This window comes from Balaenoptera musculus, chromosome 6 (assembly GCF_009873245.2).
Source record: "Balaenoptera musculus isolate JJ_BM4_2016_0621 chromosome 6, mBalMus1.pri.v3, whole genome shotgun sequence".
Classification (NCBI taxonomy): Eukaryota; Metazoa; Chordata; class Mammalia; order Artiodactyla; family Balaenopteridae; genus Balaenoptera; species Balaenoptera musculus.
Window position 1 is genome coordinate 85,447,714 of NC_045790.1, and position 20,321 is coordinate 85,468,034.

The 20,321-nt window shown below is 40.1% G+C and overlaps 1 protein-coding gene and 1 long non-coding RNA gene across 6 annotated transcripts in view; one reads left to right on the forward strand and one right to left on the reverse strand.

Moving 5' to 3' along the window:
• Positions 1 to 20,321, forward strand: part of PLPPR1 (phospholipid phosphatase related 1) — a 278,398-nt gene that overhangs the window by 178,721 nt on the left and 79,356 nt on the right. The gene's annotated exons all lie outside the window — the stretch shown is intronic.
• LOC118896513 overlaps positions 1 to 20,321 on the reverse strand; it is a 104,369-nt gene that overhangs the window by 736 nt on the left and 83,312 nt on the right. For 2 of the 3 annotated variants that reach the window (XR_005020196.1, XR_005020195.1), the window contains 2 exons: positions 5,206 to 5,358; positions 4,361 to 4,546 (listed from right to left, as the gene is read on the reverse strand). This is a non-coding gene — a long non-coding RNA (uncharacterized LOC118896513). Of the gene's footprint in view, positions 1 to 4,360; positions 4,547 to 4,955; positions 5,043 to 5,205; positions 5,359 to 20,321 lie in introns of all 3 variants that reach the window. The other variant, XR_005020197.1, reaches the window with a different exon arrangement.

Sequence of the window (20,321 nt, forward strand, 5' to 3'; positions counted from 1 at the left end):
TGTTATGGGGGCTGTCCTGAAATTTTAAGATGATTAGCAGCATCCCTGGCCTCTACTCATTAGATGAGTAGCACCTCCTCCTTCGGTTATGATAACCGAAAACATCTCTGGATACTGACAGATGTCCCCTGGGGGCAAAATCATTCCTGGTTGAGAACCACTGAGCTAAAGAACAAAAACTACAATCAAATTAATGAAACAGATTTAAAAGTTCAAAAATTGTCCAATTATAGATAAATTTATTTATGATAAAGTAGGCATCACTAGGCAATGAATAAGAAAAATGTTTATGATTGGAATTGTGAGTAACAATTTTAAAATAGATTTGCACAATCAGGTTTCATACTACACATTAAAATTAACATTGTGAATAGAATTAACTATGTATCTGATCTCTGGGGCAGTGGTTGTTGAAGGAAACCATCTAAAAACTCTATCATATATAAAAACAAACATCAGTGTTTTGACACAAATGGCATAATTTAGAAAAACAAAATTACAGACAAGGAAAAACATTTAAACACATTATAACAGATTTAAGATTAATATGTATACCAGGGATCAGCAAAGGGCTAGATAATAAATATTTCTGACTTCGTGGGCAGGGCCAGCTTCACGGGCATATGACCGTCACTTGACTTAATGCTCTGTCGTTGCCATTTTGAAATTCTTAATAATCTTTTAACAATGGGCTCCACACATTTTCATTTTTTCACCCTTCAAATTATGTAGCCAGTTCTATTTGCAGGCCACATGTTCTCTGTTGAAACTACTCAACTCTGCAGTTGTAGCATAAAAGCAATCATAGACAATACATGAATGAATGTGGTCATACTTGAATAAAACATTTATAAAAACAGGCAGTGGGCCAGATTTGGCCCCTGAGCCATAGTTTGCCCTTGTCTATACTATACATAAAATATATAGAAACTGATAAAAAGAACCATAAATGAATGTCCTACTTCAGTAATTTTCAAAGAAATTATTATTAACAAAAGACAACTGCTGAATTAATACAAACTTAAAATAATGATGAATTTCCATACTGATGAAATCATGGTAAGCCTGGTAGCCTCAAAAAGCACTCACAGGGGCATAACTCAGAAAACTTTTTGAAGAATATGTTTGAAGAATTACAGAAAGGCACCTAGCCTTTGACTCAGTACCTTCACTCCTAGGAATTTATCCCAAGAAATAAGTCAAAATTAGAAAATACTACATGCATGAAGATGTTTACTAGAGATTTATTGTAAAAAGGCGAAAAACTGAAAACAATATAAATATGCTACAATGGAAGTATGCTTAGTTCAAGTATGATCTATTGATTTTTTGAAATAATATATGCACTATCAATAAATATGAGACAGCTACTTGGAAAGTGTTTTTAGTATTCTGCTAAGTGAAAAGAGCAGACAAAGTCAATCAATCAATGCTATGTTTGCAGAAATGTAAAAATTATGCATGGATAATGATAAATTCTGGAAGGAACCAACGAGAGAGCAACTAGAGCACAGTCTTTGAGTTCCAGCTCAGGCTAGTGCTGAGCTGGAGTCCTGGGCCTGTGGTGTTCAGCAGGGCACCATTTGGCATGACTGTGGACAAGTTGCTTAACTTCTCTAAGACTCAATTTCCTTTTCTTCAAAATAGATGTAATAACATTATACTGTCTATCTCATGAGGATGTTGCGAGACAAGTGAAAAGATAGATATGGTATATAGCACGGTACTTTGCACATGGGTAGCTTTCAAATGTTAGCTATTATTACTATTAGCAAAGCATGGGAAATTAAAACAGTTTATTTCATCTTTAGTTCAGTTGTTATGATGTTATTTGTGCAGTTAAAGGAACTTCTAACAGCTGTCTTTTAAAATGTAATGATTAAGACTGCAGCAATCTCAGCAGGTAGCAAACTAAAACTATTAAAACAGTGACAATAAAAAGACTATTTTGAAGATTTCACCAATAGAAAAGAGAAAAGAATTGCTGAAATTGCTTAGCAACTTATGTAAGACAAGTCACAAAGACAATTGGAATGAGCACAGGGAAGGATAACGAGTGGCAATAATTAAAGCTGCCACCAGATACACACACATGCAAACTCACACACATCTCTGTGTCCTTTAGGGAAGCTGATTCAGTCAACAGAGGAGCAGAGAAAGGGGTAATTATTAAACCAGTCATGTCGCGAACACTGTCCTCCACCCAGCTTCTCCCTCATGGTGAGAGAGCAAGAGAAGTCACATCATCACATTACTGCCGGGAAGCTTTGCTGTTCACACCTGGTCCATGCCCCTGTCCTCACCTCTCATTGTAGATGAATGGGGCTTCAAGACACCATGTATGTAGCTGGATGGTCTGGGGGGGTTCCCAGTTGGGTTACTCCCAGCAACTCTGCCCCAGGTCTCAGGGTTGGCATGACACTGAATTTACTCTAGTCACTTGGTGCCAAGAAGCTTCGTGAGAAAAGAAGCATTTAACACAGTAAATCTGGACTTATTCTTCAGCCTCGTGATGATTATCATTGCCCCAAAGGGCCAGGTTATGACTTATAGGACTTCCCCACCTTTTTTCTCTGTCATGCCTGGGAATATCTGTTAGACTGAACCAGGCAGTGTTCTGTTTCCTCACCATGCCAGGATTTGCAAACATCCTCAGTGTGTACACACATATATAATGTAATGTAATCTAATCTGTTTAAGGAGTATAAAACAATACATAACCTAGAGATGGTCAGTAGCTGGTTAATGAAAGTAAGATGCCCTATTCCTCCTAACTCCAAGTTCTCAGCGTTTTAACTGTGCTTCACCTCACAACACTTACAGATGCAGGGAGCACTCCAGTCTAGAGCTTTGCCATGCCCCTACCCCCAGGGACGACATTCATCCTCTTGCTGTGACACTATCATGAGCCCTAGCTGGGCACTCCAGTTTGCACTCTCCAGTGCTCCATAACCTCTATGTTTCCTCAGCTGGGCCCTTAGCTCCCTCATTTACTCTGAAACCCATCAGTCACATGTAGAACTCCCCCAGCCTTGGCACAGGGGCAGGGAATCCCTCTGTTTTCACTCCCAGTGCTACTACCTCACGTGCTCACTCTTTTTTCCTCCTTCATTTCCCCAAAGTGTTTTGGCAGAAATAATGCAAATCCAGGCCCAATTTGAGCACTCCCCTGACACCAATAGACCTATCTTCTAGATCTGAGTTTCTTAACCTTGGCACTCGTGACATTTTGGACTGGATGACTGGATGGTTCTTCGTTGTGGGGACTGTGCTGTGAATTGTGAGACGTTCAGCAGCATCCCTGGTCTCTACCTACCAAGTGCCAACTGCAGATCCCCTCCAGCTGTGACAACCAGAAATGCTTGTAGAGTTTGCCAAATGTCCGCTGGGGTGTGTGTGTGTGTGTGTGTGTGTGTGAAATAGCTCCTAGTTAAGAGCCACTCTTCTAGATGGTACTTCTGTATGACCTCCTGATCACTCTTATGTACAAATTCCATTTAAATGACCACAGTGATTTAAATATCAATATTCATCACGTATAATTTAAAAGGGAATTATTAAACCCATTTTTCAGGTGAGGAAATTGAGGTTCTATTTGCCAAATGTTAACACAGCTAATAAGTGGTAATATCTGGATTTGAACACAATTCTCTCTAACTACAACTCTCATGTTCTTTCTACTACTTAACAGTGCAAACCAGAGTATTACTTAACTACATATGTATATCTTAGTTTGGACCACCTTGACAACCCACAGAGTGGGTGGCTTAAACAACAAAAATTTATTTTTCTTAGTTCTAGATGTTGGGAAGTCAAGGCACTGGCAGATTTGGTGTCTGGTTGGGGCCTACTTCCTGGTTCATAGATAGCTTGTATTCTGCCGTTGTCCTCACATGGCAGAAGGAGCAAGAAAGCTCTGTGGGGTCTCTTTTATAAGGGCACTAATCCCATTCATGAGGGCTCCACCCTCATGATCTAATCACCTCCCAAACACCCCACCTCCAAGTACTATCATAGTGGGGTTTAGGATTTCAACATATGAATTTGGGAGGGACACAAACCTTCAGTTCATAACAATATACATATAACACATGGAGCAGTAAAGTAACAAAGAAAAACATCAAAGATCTACATCAGTTCAGCTGTTATTACATTATTAAAATGCCAAATATCTTTTAGAGTAAATAATTTTCTTATAATTCTGCCTTCTAGTTAAATGGAAAGTAATTTATCTTTGAGGGTAATTAGATTCACAGAAGTTTTCTTTTCCCAACATATTGGGTCTCTCAGTTGAAGCATTACATTACAGATTTCAAACTGATTGGTTCACATAACTGAAAAATCCAGATATTATACTGACCTCAGGTAAGGCTTGATCCGGGTTTCAAACACTTTCACTGAAGACATTTTCCCCTCCATCTTTCAGCTGCCTTTCTTAATGCCAACTTCATTCTCAGCTTCTACACAGCAGATCAAGGCTCTCCCTTTATGGTAGTAGTTCAGGCTTCACAGCTCCATTTTACACCATCCAAAAAGAAGAGAGATTCTTTTGTGGCAGCCCCACAAGAGAAAAGAGAAAAAGGAATCCATTCTCTAAGCCCCAGAAAATATTTGGCTCTCATTGAGTCATATGCCCAGCCCTGAACCAATCGGTGCAGCCAGAAGGTTGGATGTGTGTAATTTGCTTTAGCTCCTCAAGGCTCAACTCTGGACTAGTTGTGGGGTCCATTCCCTTTAAATTAATAGAGCCAAAATTGAGAACCAGTGGTTCCTCAAGGAAAGTTAGGAATTTGTTTCCAGAAGATGGGGAAATGGTTGCTAGGGAGGACCAAATGATATGCTTCTACACCAATTCTGTTAACATGCCTGCTACAGTTAGTAGTTTTCATTATTTCACAACCCCCATCCCACCCAGTTCTATCACAGAGCTTTTACCATAGACATGTTTCCTTTACCTGGCATTGTTGGAAACTCCTTGACAAGTGCCCAGGTACCGTAAGTAGACAGTCTGGTGAACTGACACCCACAGAGCAGGTCTTAGCCTAGGACAGGGCCAGATCAGGGCTCTTGCTTCTTGGCGAGGCCTCCCAGCCACTCCCTATCATTCAATCACAACCTCTCTCGATCATGGGGACTCCAGGGCAAGACTGTTCTCACTGCAAGTAGGATAGCACTTCATTCCTCAAGCAAAGGAAAGGGACTTACTGTTTTTGAGCACCAACTGTGTACCAAGCAAGTGCCACATGCTGTATCATGTCTTCCTACAGCCACGCTGTGAGGTAGGTATGATTATCCCACTTTAAAGATGAGGAAACGGAAGCTCGGGGAGGTGAAGCAGCTTGTCCAAAGTCACACCCCCTATAAGAGGCAGAAAATGGATTCACTGATACGTCTTTCATCCCAAAGCCTGTGCTTTTCATAATCCAAAATGAACCCTCAAGAAAATCAATGAATATACATTTATTTAAAATCTATTGTTTATCAAGAAATATGCTCAACATTATTTACGTATGAGTAAATATAAAGCATTTCCCCTTTTCCCCAGGAATGAATGAATGGAAGCGGGAAAGAGAGAAAATAGGAAAGATCAAACCCTTGTGTAATGAGAAGATCCTTAGCCATCCCAGTGGTACACACAGTGCCTAGAAAATCAGCGACCAATGTGTAATAACAAGAGCATCTGAAGCAATGGTGAAGCAGTTTCTTCAGCAGAAGCGCAGGGCGAGACTTCTTTAGGCAGTGACACCGAGTCCCCAGAGAAATTAGCAGTGGCTGGGGCAGCCCTGCAGCAGTGTGGGAATCAAAGCAGCATTTGAGAAAGAGGGCAAGTGGGCAGTATGGATACCAGCCCCATCATAAGGTCTCTCAGCTCTGCCCCCAGATTGGTGTGCCCTAAGGGAATTCCTGCTAGAGAAAGGTGGTACAGCAGTACACAGGAAACATGGGTTTTGCTAAAATTCAAACTCTGCAGTCTGGAATAGAACAAACAGGAAGAGCAGTTGCTCATTCCTGGGTTAGCTTGAAAAGCTAACGTAGCTATAACATTTGTGTGTACTCTCCACCTCATAGGGTATTATGTGGATTTCTTTCAGCTCTGGCAAGAATATCGCTTTTAGCCGCATCAAAATGCAACAAACTTTCTACCCAACTCAGTCTCGGTGTACCTTATACCTGTCATCCTAAACCCATGTAAAACTTGGACAGGTTGTGAGTTAAACTCATTCCTTTGCCCATGATTTGTAATACACAGCAGGATGACCCAAAAACAAATAGTCATTTTTCTCCATTATGTGTCTTAAGATTACAGGCAATTGTATATGACTTGGCTTGTTCTGCAGATAGCCTAGAGCAGGGGCCCTCAGATTGGGTTCTGTGGAGAACCAGGCCTCTGAGAGAGGGTCTCAAAGATGGCAAGGGTTGGGACCAGGGGGAAGCCTGTGTGCTTCCTCCCCCCACCCCTTCCCCCTGGCACCTCCACTGCACCTGCTTCTAATATTGGAGCTCTACGTGAGATTGTGTCTGCGAATATTTCACTACTAACAAAGGTTTACAAGCCACAGTCCTAGAAGGAAACACCATATTTCTGCCTCTGAAATGTCTGAGTTATTCTCAGAATGACAGTTCCTAAAACAATATGGAAGTCAACAGCTCTGGAGGACACCAGCTATTGGGGGCAAATGTCCCCTGAATTTGCATGGGAACAAGTGGTTGGTATATAATAGTGCTGGGCGTGACATCCAGAAAATAGAATTTCCAGAACTTTGTGAAGACCATCCATCATAGTCTGAGACACTTCCTTCCCCAATTATTAAATCCTTTTACTAATTCACCTTTGCCCAACAAGAACCTATAGTAAGTTCCAAGTAAAGCATCAGGGCCTTAAGCCTTTGAATTGTCCATCCCGACTAGTAGGGCAGTGAAAGGAGGCTACAGCCTATTTTCCACCTGACCTGCCACCTAGGAGTATTGGGAAATGCATTTAAGACACAGAGTGGGAAAATTTTGCAGTATTTTGCAGTATTTTCTCAGCTCCTCTGAGAAATCACATGACGATTCTAAATTTTACTGGGTGTAAAATGAAACACCCAGTTTAGTTCTGTCCAGTTAAAGAAAATTATATATGAATATATGTGAAACATATACATATAATATCTAAATGTATATAACCAAACCAGTACTTCATCATTGCAGAAAACAGGTAGCCAGTTTTTAGTTTGTATTTTTAAAATTTTTCAACAACTTACATAAGAAGATGAAACCCCTCCCCGAATTCCTGTCCTGTTCCTCTTAATGTGTTGGAACCTGCAGCTTGGTATCTGGGTCTAAATCTCCCTCGGTCTTATGAGGATGAAATAACAAAGCCTCTCACCTCCTTAGAAGAGCTATTTTGAGGAATAATAAAAAGTTGCCATTGTGCTTTTAGCCTCTGACAATTGATAAATGTAAGAAGCTGGATAAAGGAGAAAGACTCTACATAAAGAATTTTCTCTACAAATCAGGTGGTAAATGTCTTTGCTATTGTTAATGGTTACACACTAACAAGGGTTAAAAGTGTTCTGCTAGGAAAATAGTGAGGATTCCAGGGCCATATCCAGGAAGATACAATCCTCTATTGAATTTTGAGCATTTATTTTCATTCATGGAGGTAAACATAATTAAAAGCTTCCATTTTGATGACTGAATTTTTTTTTTCTTTCTCACTGAACCCAAAATTACTGATGTTCAGGCCTCCGTCACTGAGTCTTTGAGGGAGTGTTTTACTTCTTCTTTACAAAGAGGGCATTCTGGTGGCAGTTTTACTTGGGAGAGAAAATACACTGTGGGCTCTTTCCAAGGGCCTGTAGACAGCCTAGGGTGGGCGTTTACAGACACCGTGGAGAAGATCTGTGGGTGTAAAAGACTGTGTTAGCACATTGGGCCTGAATTTGTGCCTGTTGAAGAATCTGTCTTTTGGAGTCATTTGAGGAATGAATTTTACCAGCAATTCCTCCTTAAGTGAAAAGAATCATTGTCAATTCCTTTCGAGCACATGACATCTTTCATGTTTCTTATGGGCCATTTGTGGAGTGAAATATTATCACTGCTCACATTGCTGCTTCCCAAAAATAGAGGGCCCTGCAGACAGATTTAACAAGGGCCATGCCTCACCTGGCTGTGCAGTGCTGATTGGCTCGTTCTGGTCCCACACAGCCCACCCAAAGAAAGAGCCAGACCACAACCACACAAGGATTCACCCACAAACTCCCAGATTTCCAGAACTTCTCATCCCAGTTGCAAAATTTGCCTGTGCAGCTGAACCTAAAGAGGAGCATACGATGCAGACAGCTAGAAGTGAGCAGTAATAGAAAGGCTCACAGCATCAGTGGGAGTGAGAAGCTTCTGGCATGACCTGTCACACCCTATGCTTGCTTACATGCTACATTCACCTTTGGACGCTTCAAACAGCCCCACTTAACATGGTTCCCTCATTGTCCCCTGTACCTGTCTAGCCAAACAATATAACTTAAAAGTGCCAAATAGTATAGATGATGATTATTAAGATGCTTTTATAAAAATGATAGATCCCCTCCTGTTACACCAAACCAGATGCAAATCTTGGGGCTTGGAGGGCATTTAGGATGAACGCATTTTTTGTAGCTGGGAAAGCTGAGGCCCAGAGGGAGAAAGTCACTTGTCTAGGGTCACACAGTAAGTTTAGTGAGAGAAGTGAGACCCAAACCCATGGCGCCTACTCTCAGTTTAGTGCTCTTCCTCCAGGACCAAAGAGACAACAGCTGCTTTTCATCTCTTACAATCTCATTTCCCAAGTTTACTCTCTGACCTGATGGGTCAAATGTTTGTACTACTGGGCAGGTGTCATGGTAGCTTTTTCTGAAAGTGAATTTCTTGGGAAAATTGTTGCTCATGTGGTAGAGCAATGTATTGGGATGTTTACCCTACACACACACACACATACCCCTCCTCACCCCATTGCATTGTTCCAACACCAAGCAGGCAGCCAGGGGCTCCGAGTACTTTGTTAATCGCAGAGGTATATGCCAGGGAAAAAGAGCTGAAGCTACTTAAACTTACTGACTTTTCTTATCTTTTATCAAAGCTTGTACTCCTTAAAGCGATTATGCTAGGAGACCTGGAGGGACTGGGAAGAAGGTGGGTCTTTGAGGGCCAGCAGAGAGAGGGAGGAGGAGGATATTCCCCAAGGCTAGAAAAGAGGAACAAAACGGATGGGTCTTTCAACTAATAGGACATATATCCTGCTGGGTGGCAGAACTTCTGTGAGTTGGCAAGACCTCACAGGTGATGACCACTTGGGACACCAAAGGAGGCTGGACCTTGGGACCGGGGGTTCCGAGCGCAGCAGAGATGCCTGTGCCCCAACTGTGACACAGAAGCAGCAGAGCCCCTGGAGCTTAAAGGAACTATGTGAACTGGATACTGTGAGCTTCAGGGCTACCCAGTATAGACCATCATCCCAAGGGCCTATCTGATGCACTAAGATCCTGTAGGGGAGTCCTAGTAGTTACAACAAATAAATTTCCTGTGGCCCAGTGTGATGGTGGCTCGAACTCAGATATTGACTTTAAAGAAAAAAGAGATGGGATTCTTTTTTTTAACACCTTAGTTTATAGCCAAGATTTTTACCTCTACATTTGTATTTAAAAAATCTTATCCAAGCATGGGTATTACATTTGCCTCAACAACTGGAATCCTGGCAACATTATTTTCAGTGTGTGAAAAGACCCAGCTTCAAAAGTAATGGTTTGCCCCTGGAAAGGTTTATGGTGTGGTGGAGGCTTTGTCTGCCCTGTGAAGCCTTTCCTGACCAGACATACCCTTCTCTGGGCTACTACTACCGTATCTTGTAAATGCATCTCTAATTGCACTTGACCCTCTGTGTATGATTACTTGTGTATAGGACTATGTGCCCTTTCAAACCAGCACAAATGCAGGCATGTAAGAGACCATCAGTAAATCTGTATTATGCTGCAGTCAGAGCTGTGGCTTTCCTTATAGCGTTTTCCCTCAAAAGAGTTTCAGAGTAAATTATGGGTCAGTAGCTCAGGCAACACACAATTTCATTTTGAGATTAAAAAAAAAAAACAAAACACCCCAAACCCGTGCATTCTTCATTTGACCGAATGGAAACAAGAGAGCCCAAATTTACTTAGAAGGTGTGAGGTTTCTAGCTTTTCAATCTTGGTGCTGCTTCTGCTTTCAACTTGGGTCAATTCAACAAACTCAAGGGGAGTACCTAGTATGTTTGGAGCACTTTGTTCCATGAGGAAGTCACACACGCACGTGCACACACACACACACACACACTCCAGCTCCCAGCCTACTGGAGAGTGCAGGCAAAACCAATGTAAATGGTGGAAAAAAATCATGTTGCTAATTCCCTTTCCTTCATACCCCTTGTAGGACCCTCTTCCAGGCCTATCATAAGCCCATCTGACTGAAGCTCTGGTACAAATGCCAACCCAGGCCAGTCGCACGCAGTTAGGGGGCAGTCATACGAACTCTGGATTTTGAAAGCAAGGAGTTAGGTTCTAATCCCTTACTTGGATCTTAGTTTCTTCAATTTTTTCATCTGTAAGTGGATGTAATATTTGCCTCAGAGGCTTGGTGACAATATGCTTAAAAGCGCAGTGTAAAAAAAAGTTTTATAAGGAAGTAGAAAGGGTAAATAAAGCCTATTTAATCTATAAATCTAAACACAAAAGAAGAGAAACTGGACAGAAGTTGACAGTTTACTGACACTAAACTTATTAAGTTTAAATTTATTCCTCATTTAAATTTATTAAATTGCAGTGGGACTATTGGTGACGTGATATATTCAGGAGATTATTTAAAAGCAGAACCAATTAGGTTTATCATAAATGCTAGCCAGAAAATGGGCAAGTCATCATCTAAAAGAGTAAAATAGTAAATTCAGTGTAGAGGTGGAAGGTGATTGGACAGGGTTGCAGCTAAATCTTTGGGAGAATGAGTTAGCTGGGGAGGAAAAATAGGAAGTGAATGGAAAATTTCAGGGGAGAAGTACAAAATAAGTGAGCTGAAAGAATCAGATGAGGAAAAATCCCTCCCCCACAAGTCACTATATTATTTACCTAGGAATCAGTATAAAGTGTTTTGAGCTGCAGCCTCCAAGGAGATTCATGTGACCAAATAGGCCATTTCCATGACCCGCCCTGTCAAAATCAGCCAGTTCTTAACTCAGAATGAAAAAATGATTAGGTCTGCTTCAAGAAGTTTGTCTTGTTTCTTATTGGGTCAGAGGTTTGATATTGGATCAAAGCCACAATTACACATCGATTCTTAAGCATAATTTTGTATTGAAATGAAAATAAAGTCTATTGGCAATCATTCAGTCATAAAACAGTACAGTGTAAGAATCAATCAATCAATCTGTTTCTTATTTTCCAGTTCATCAAATTTGCCACCCCCAAGATCTTAGAAACAAAAGCTGGTTCTCCTAAGTATCTTATGGCCAATTTGGGGGCACTGATTTAACTCTTCCATGAAAACAAGCAGACTTTTAGTAATTAAAACTTTTTTTCCATTTATAAGAGCAATGCATACAAAATACAGAAAAGAAAAAGGAGAAAAAAATCATCCATTGTTCAATCATTCAAAGCAACCTACTGCTAATAATGTGATGTATGTCCTTCCAGTATTTTCCATGCATATTTTATTTCATAGTTGGGATCATACTCTATTTCATATATGGCTTCATTTACTTATCTTAATAATAAAGAGGGCATTTAAAAATGCTTTTTAAAAATAAGATGCCTAAATCTAAAATGCTATGCATTTGAAAGTTTTCATCTCTCAGTTTCTGCACTAAGATTTTAATAAAATCTTTAACAGGAAGTAAAATTCAGCATCAAATCTGAATGTAAATTTAGAGAACCTATTTGGAGGGTCACAGCCAGCAAAGTCAGCAGATTCTAAAGCCTCTCCAATTTCTGTGCCTTGCCAAGTGACTGAAGTGGAGAGGCAATTTGACTATTGCCTTCTGACTTTAATTAATGTTTAATACTGAGCAGCAAAAGTGATCTTCCTCTTGTAAATTCTCATTAAGTTCCTTTTGAATGAGTTAACACCCTGTTTATAAAGATGTGGATATTTTCTCTAATTACTGTAATTTTGGTGACTGCTGTAAAAATCAGTGCTCCATGTCACGCTGTCAGAGATCATTACAGATGCGAGCGTACTTCTCTCCTCCCTCCCCTGCTAAGGATCCAGTTATCTCTGGGACTTAAATGCCTTAAAAGGTTCAATAAAGGAAAGGAAAATCCAGACGTAGCATGCCCCATTTCAAGCCATTCCAGAATAAAACCAAGATGTATTCATCAGGGTGATGAAATGTGGACTGTTTAAAGATTAAGGATGTGGATGCAGAGTTCTGTTACTTATAATAAATTTCATTATTGTAAAATCCAATTCATCCTGCCGAACGGGTATGAATTGAGATGATTTATGCTCTCAGAAGCATATTCCCCACTCCTGGTACTTCCTTTTGTGTGGAGAGATATCTATAACGTCTGGCCCCTCTCTCTCCACCCCTTCAGTTGCCCCTCCCCTGGGGTGGAAGTTTCACTGTTGGTGAGTTTGGAAGAAGACCTGGGCATGCGTAGCTCAGCTTCTTCCGCCTTCCTTCCCCGTGGGAGCCAGGTACCACAGGAAACATGCGTTCTAGTCTGTTCCTCCTATGTGGGGAAGGACTGTGGTTTTCTAGCTCTCTGTGACTGAGTAGGTAAGTCCACCTAAGTCTGTGGCTCAGTATTAGGATATTCAGTTAAGCCACATCCTCTAACCCAACCGTTAGAAGTAACAAGGGACTGTCTTGATCTGACACCTTCTCTCTCTCTTAATTGATCAAAACACTTGGAGGGCTAAAACAGGTGCTATTTACGAAACACAAAAGCTGGTGATTCAAACACAAAAGTGAAGCAGAAACACCACTCTCTTTTAGAGTTGTGCTGTTTTCCTTTCTGTTACTGTAGGCATCAGGAAGAAATGCTATAAGGGTTTATTAAATTGAGAAAAATATGCCCAACTAGAAACGCATGTTCCAGGAGTTCAGAGTATGGCCCCAGAGGTCAAGGCAAGTTTTATAGAGGAGTACCTAGCCAGTGCTGCCATATACCTAGAAGGGGTTGAATGAAGGTAAAAAGCTGGGTGAGCATTAAGGGTGGGTAGGAATTAGGCAGTCTTCCCCTGCTTGAAATAGAATTGAATTAGAGAAAGCTGTAGGTATGTATATGTGTGTTTTGATGTATCCTTCCTTTGTGTTATTCCTTAAGATCTCAGATTTGAAGTCCCAGAATTCTAAGATATAAAGCTAAAAGAATTTTGAGGATAGAGGGGCCAGAAAGATGGGATATCAAAATTTTCTAGAAAGTGTAATAATTCCTAAGTAATTATATCTGCCATCTAGCATTTATGTTATGGTAGATGTGGAAAATTTGCATTTATTTTTATTGTTGTTTAATAATCTTTCTATCCGTGACCAAATGTGGGGCTTGTGTATGTATTAAAGAAAGACAGCTCTTTATCTCATATACTGTGCATTCCAAATCTAAGTATTTTCCTTTTCCCCCAATGCCTTTCATAATTACGTGCTTTTGCCTGTGCCAGTAAAAGGGGAGAGAGAAAAACAGACCAGTATTTGTTGTATTAGAGAAGTTTCGAACACAGAAAGACTGTTTAATTTCAGTCTCATTACAGCTAAATGAGAGCTGTAAGCACTAGTGATGCTGGTTTACCATGATGGCAATTCAGCTGTCTTCCCAATTCCTAGGACTTGGAAATGCTGAATCTGCAGCTGCTGGGATATTTTTTTCACTCTCAAAAAAAAAAAAAAATTTTAAGGCCTCCAGCATCTTTCATTTATATTGGAAAAACCAAATATGTACATGCTGTTCATTTAGAACAGATGACATTTCTATGTGGATTTTTCTAAGAAAAATAGTTTCCCTCTCTGCTTTGATTTGTGATCATTATAAAATGCTCAGAATTACCAAGAGTACTTATTCTCTGAGTCAAGTTCTCCTGCTGATAGAACACCAATGCCCCCTACTGATAAATTTCCCAAAACCTTCCTTTGGAGAATGAGACCAGAAACCCCTCACTTACAACAGGCGTGCTATTCACTGGCCTTGTCTGAAAAGGACGAGTACTTCTGGGGTCATCTTAGTCTGCTTTATTAGCCTCTCATTAGTGTAATTTCCTCTAATTAGTCTTTACTAAAGCAGCTAGAAGTTATTTCATGCTTGGCTGACTTGATTAGAAAAACAATTTTAAAGGTATCAGCAGAGCTTTATACCTGACAAAATACAAACCAGAACTAACATTCGATTATGGTAATGTAATTCCTGTTACATTATGTTTATATTTAATGGGGCAAGTCCCTCCAAATAGCTTCATATTTGTCTTCCTGTATCTTCAGTATTTATAGAATTCAGGCATAGAAAGACTTTAATACCTAATGTTCCAGATTTACTGGAATCCCTTCTAATGTCATCTCCATCAAGTAACTGCTTGGTTTCCCCTAGTGACAGAGAACACACCACCTATCGAAGCAACCCGTTGCATCTTTGAACAATTCTGGCAAAAAGTTCATGGAAAAATTTTTTCTCTTCGGCTTCTAAAATATTGGGCAATTTCTACCCTTCGATTGCTATATAACAACTATAATTCCTCTTAATTCTTCAATATTTTAACAGAACGATCATGCTCTTCCCCTGGCATTCTTCTTTTCCCCAGGAAGAATAATGTCAACTGTTAAAGAAAAGGCAAATATTTCTATAAATGTGAGATCAAAGGGGCAAAGATTTAGGACAGAATGCCAGTAGAGTATAAAATTCCTATTTTCAAATGATGTACTAATTGTTATTTTCTCTCTCTCTCACACACACACACACACACACATCTCACGGTTACCATAATATACTTTAAAAATGGTCATCTTTGAACTTGGTAAAGGAATCAGGAGACCAGTTCGGCTTCTGTGATAGTGTGATTTGAATGTTTCTAAGAAGATCCAATCTCAAGGCTACCTTCATAAATGCCTGGAAATTGTTAGACGTCCCTGCTCAGTCCACATATACTTAAGCAAGCAGTGTTAGACGAGGGTTTCCAACAAGGTTTGAAACTTAGACTGAGGTTTTTTAAGTAGCAAATATCTCACAAGACCACTGATCTTTATAAGATGTTTCTCATCCCACTGAGTTCTGCCCCTTCTCTTCAGGCAGATGCATAATCAAGATGCCTGGTGCTCTCAGTATAACTCACTCCTCCCCTCCTTTTATCTGCAGCCTTAATTTTGCTGTCTAGGTAGCCAGTCATCAAGGGTATTGCTATGTTTTACTTAATCATAAAACGAGCGATGACCTTAAGCCGAGAACCAACTGCCGCGTTTGTATCGCTGGGCTTGTTCTGCCACTGAGTCTTAATGAGTTGCTCTTTGTTGTTATAATTTTCCTAAGAGAATGCAAGATGGTTGCGTGTGTTATATTCTCGCGTGATCCGCCTCCACTTTTGCTGCAGTGGTTTACTGTTACCAGGTCACTCTTACGTCAATCAACATCTGTAGCTGTGGTTTTAGGTAGAGTGGCTGTTGTACAGCAATACATACTTTAATGGTTTAAAACTCCAGATTTAGTGATTAAAATGTTTTAATTTGTGAATCAGAAATTTGAAAAGGGTCTTTCTTGCTTAAGTGTCTTATGTGTTGCAGTTGGATGTTGGGGGAGGCTGCCGTTATCTGAAGGCTCGTTTGGGTTGGTGTCCAGCATGGGTCACTCATTGATGGCAGCTGCCGCTGGCTGTCAGCCAGGAGTTCTACTGGCACCACCAGCACCTTCATGTGGCCTCTTTATGTGCCTTGGGTGTCTTGATTTTGGAGTGGAAACACCCCAAGAAGAAACATTACAAGACACCAAGGCAGAAACTGCAAGGTTTCTTCTGACCTAACTGACCTCCCCTTCGTCACGCTTCTTCCCTGAAACAGGCCAAGAAATGCTCGTGTGAGAGGTGCTCTCCCTACGCCCAGAGAAAAGGAACATCCTTATCTCTGAAGACAAAGGGATGCTAAGAATCTTAACATGTCTTGCTAAGTTTCCCCCAGTTTACTGCAATTACGTCATACTCCTTAATCTATCGGATTCCTCCACTGCCGTGCACCTCACCAAGCCTAGCATAAAATACTCAGGTCCGTTTCTTTGGGTCTTCATTTCCTTATGAAGGCTCTCATATTTGTATTTAATATAAAACATATTAAATACATTTGTGTCCCTTTCTTTCATTCTGTTGGTCAAGCAAACCACCTTCAAGGGTGGGATAATTCGACTCCACTTCTTAGTGGGAAAAGCAGCAAACAATCTGTCATCATATTTAATCTTCCATAGTTGTGTTTTATTAGAAAAGGAGTGGCTTGAGGGGGTGGGAGTGGGCAAAATGAGTGAAGGGGGTCAGTAAGTACAAACTTCCAGCTGTAAAATAAATAAGTCCTGGGAGGGACTTTCCTGGTGGCACAGTGGCTAAAAGTCTACCTGCCAATGCAGGGGACACTGATTCAGGCCCAGGTCCAAGAGGATCCCACATGCCTCGGAGCAACTAAGCCTGTGCACCACAACCACTGAGCCTGCGCTCTAGAGCCCACGAGCCACAACTACTGAGCCCACACACCACAACTACTGAAGCCTGGGCACCTACAGCCTGTGCTCCGCAATAAGAGAAGCCACCACAATGAAAAGCCCGTGCACCTCAACGAAGAGCAGCCCCCGCTCGCGGCAACTAGAGAAAAGCCCATGCGCAGCAACGAAGACCCAACGCAGCCAAAAATAAATTATTTAAAAAAAAAAAAAGTCCTGGGGATGTAATGTACAGCATGGTGAACAATACTGAAAGTATTATAATATTTGAAAGTCTCTAAGACAGTAAATCTTAAAAGTCCTTATCACAAGAAAAAAAAATTCGTAACTACATATAGTGTCAGCTGTGATCGTTCCAGTGCATACAAATATTGAATCATTATACTGTACACCTGAAACTAATATAATGTCATCTGTCAATTATACCTCAATTAAAAAAAAAAAGCGCCTTGCTCTCAATCACCTACTATTGCAATAGGTACTGTTAATTTTCTTTTTGTGGTGCCTCACACAAATATTTCCCAGTTCTTCAATCATTGCCCCTTTGACATGGTGTTAGATTTCTTATTGTACTTCTTTAATGTTTTTTAGCTTATTGCTGCCTCAATGTAAGTGCAGCATCACATCAAAGAAAAATATTCTAAATATGCACCCAGAGAAAAGCAGCACCATCACTGTCTATAAGTTCTAGAACTGTTAACAGAGCCAGGGGAGAACAAATCTGTGGAAGTGACACTGTAGTATTCACGCACATTGGGTTCATCTATTTCATAAACATGAATTAAGTGTTCACTGTGTACCAGGAACTATGCTAAGTGCTGGGGCTACAAAGATAAACAGTCACTTCCTTGAGGAGCTCACAGTTTAGTGGTGAAGATTGTCATGCAAAACAAGTAATTACTGCTCTGTGTTTTGCACTATAATAGGAAAATGAGGCTCTATGGGAATACAGAAGAGAAAGTTTCAAACGCTGCCTAGAGAAAACAAGGAATTATGCCTCAAAGAATTTCATCAGGCAAAAAAAAAATGGAAGAAAGAACAATTGAAGCAAAGGGAAAAGCATACGAATAGGCACAAAAGTATAACAGAAGCAAGACATACGTAGGTAACCTTACTTTTAGTAGAAATGGATGGTTAGTCTATTGGATACTTGCAGGGAAGAACTATGAGATGGGATTGGAAAGGTAGGGAGAGGACCCAGCTCATCAGATCTTGGGTGACATGCTAAGAAGTTGGGATTATTATCCTCCAGAAAAGGAAATAAATAGACTTGAGTTTGAGAAAAAGTGCTCTAGTGGCAGTGTGATATTAATGAAATAGAATCGACCAGACTTGGAGTCTGCCTGAACATGGAGGGGAAAAAAAGAAAGAAGGAAGAATCAGGCACAATGCTTCATTTTCTGGCTTGTATGATTGTGGTGTGATTTTTTAGAGAAGGAAATACTGCAAGAAGAGGTTTTAGGAGTGGAGGGAGGACAGATATGATTCAGATTGAAAATCTTGAGTGTAAGACGCCTAAGAAACATCTAGAGGAAGGTGTTGAGTATGGATATAGAAATAAGGGTTTAGAGTTCAAGAGAGAGGTCTGGGTTAGAGTTTCTGTGAATAATCAAAGTATAGGTGGTAATTGAAGCCATTAGAGAAGTTGAGGAGAAAGTAAAGTCTAGAACTCAAGAATGGGGTTATGTAAGAAATAAAGATCTCAGCATATGAGGCAGTTGAAACCCTGGGAGTGCATGAGATCCCCCAGCAACAAACAATGAGAAGAAAGTACAGAGCCAGTGGTAGAATGAGGTGTGCACTTGAGGAGAGGTGGCAAAAGAGACTTGAAATGCAATTATGAGACCAGGAAAATAACCACAAAGAAAAGGAAACTAAGGGAAGAGAGAAATTCAAGAATAAAAAAAGTGACCAGGAGTGTCAAATGCTGCAGAGGCATCAATCAAATAAGCTTAGGACTGAAGAGTGTTTGAGTTTTTCAATTAGGATGTCACTGATGACTTAAGTGAGGCCAAGTTGAGAAGACTGGCCAGAGCAAGTGAAGTTAACCCCTGAGTAGCTTTGCCCTGTAGAAAAGTAAAAAGAGTGTCTGGTAGCTAAAGGCAGTAATAAACTCAAGGGAGAGTTTTATTTTTTGTTCTGTGTTATGTTTTATTTTGTTTTTAATGTTTAAGATGTGCTCAAAAGCAGTGAGGATGGAGAGGTTCAAGATGCAGAAAGAAGAAAAATAATGGGAGCAGTGTTTTCAAGAAAGACAAATTAGTTAACAGCCGAGGGCAAAGGCTTTTTAAAGCTTTTTTCCTCAGTCTTGTTTCTTTATTGCTGTTAAGTTACATTTATGTCCCTCTCATATCCACCACCCAATATTTGAGCAATAGATTATTTTAGACCCAAGTGTTAGGCCTTCTGTTTTCTATCTCTATGAAATTTCTTTGAGTTAACTTCAGTTTCTCATTCCAGGCTGCTGAGGACTTTCTGGATTCTGATTTTTTCTTTTGGTATAGATGCTATCCCTTCAAAGTTCACATTCATCATTCACAGATTTGGTAAGGCTGACTTCTAACTCATTGACTTAAGACTGAGAAATGCACACAACCTAGATTCTTCCATTAATATTACTACTGATTCATTAATAAACTGATTTTGAGTTCATCCAATATTCAATATACATGTCATCCAGTTCACATTCCTATCTTGTCCATCAGGTTTCTCAAGGTCAACTTTTGCCAGATTCTTGGATGTAGCCAAGATAGACCACAAATAACTCATATCCCTCCTATGCCAATCGAGTAGTTCTGTTAAAGAGTGAAATAAGATCAGCCTAAGATGACCTGACTTGTGCTTAGTGAACCCATCCTGGCTCAGAGAGATCAGTGCTTCCTCCTCTAAGAGCAAAGAAAGTTGCCCTGTAACATTCTACAATCATGCCCCGGATAACTATAAAATTCAATCATCATCATTAGCAATGCTTAGGTCTGTATACTTCATTTTTTGAAATTTGGAAATAATGTTTGCCCATATCTAATCTTCCTGCATCTCTTTTACTCTCAGTAATTTCTTAAAACTCTCATTTGCAAGTTTCTCAGTGTCCTGAATGTGATTTCTGTTGTAAAGCATACTTAAACTCATTTAAAGCAACTTTGTTCTTTCTTTGATCACTCCCTACATTTGGGACCAATGCCATTCTCACTTTTTAAATCTAAAGATATTTTCTCTAGACAGGGAAGACAGACAAATAAATATTAAATAATGCATCTTTCTCATCCATCCATCAATATCATCTATCAATATCACATCATCAAAAAAAAAAAAAATATCACATCATCATTCTGCCTTGTTACATCAAATTTAATTGTAGTGTTTTTGTTAACCACTGTTTACACTCTGGATTTTAGACACCTGAACACACTATAAAAGAGACCCCCTGTCTTATGTTGGTCTCAGTTGGCTGTCTCTTTCCTTTCATCTTATATACATCCAGTTGCCAAATCTGGCCTCATCATAGAGCTCCCCATACAGCCCAGAGAGTTTCTTTCAGTTGTTTCTCCTCTTCTTTCTCAGTAGAACTTCATTTGTGAGAATTTTAATGATCTAGACAGATTTCTCTTTTAGGTTCTCATGTCTTAGACCCGTGTCTGCTTCATCTTGAGATCTTTTAATTTT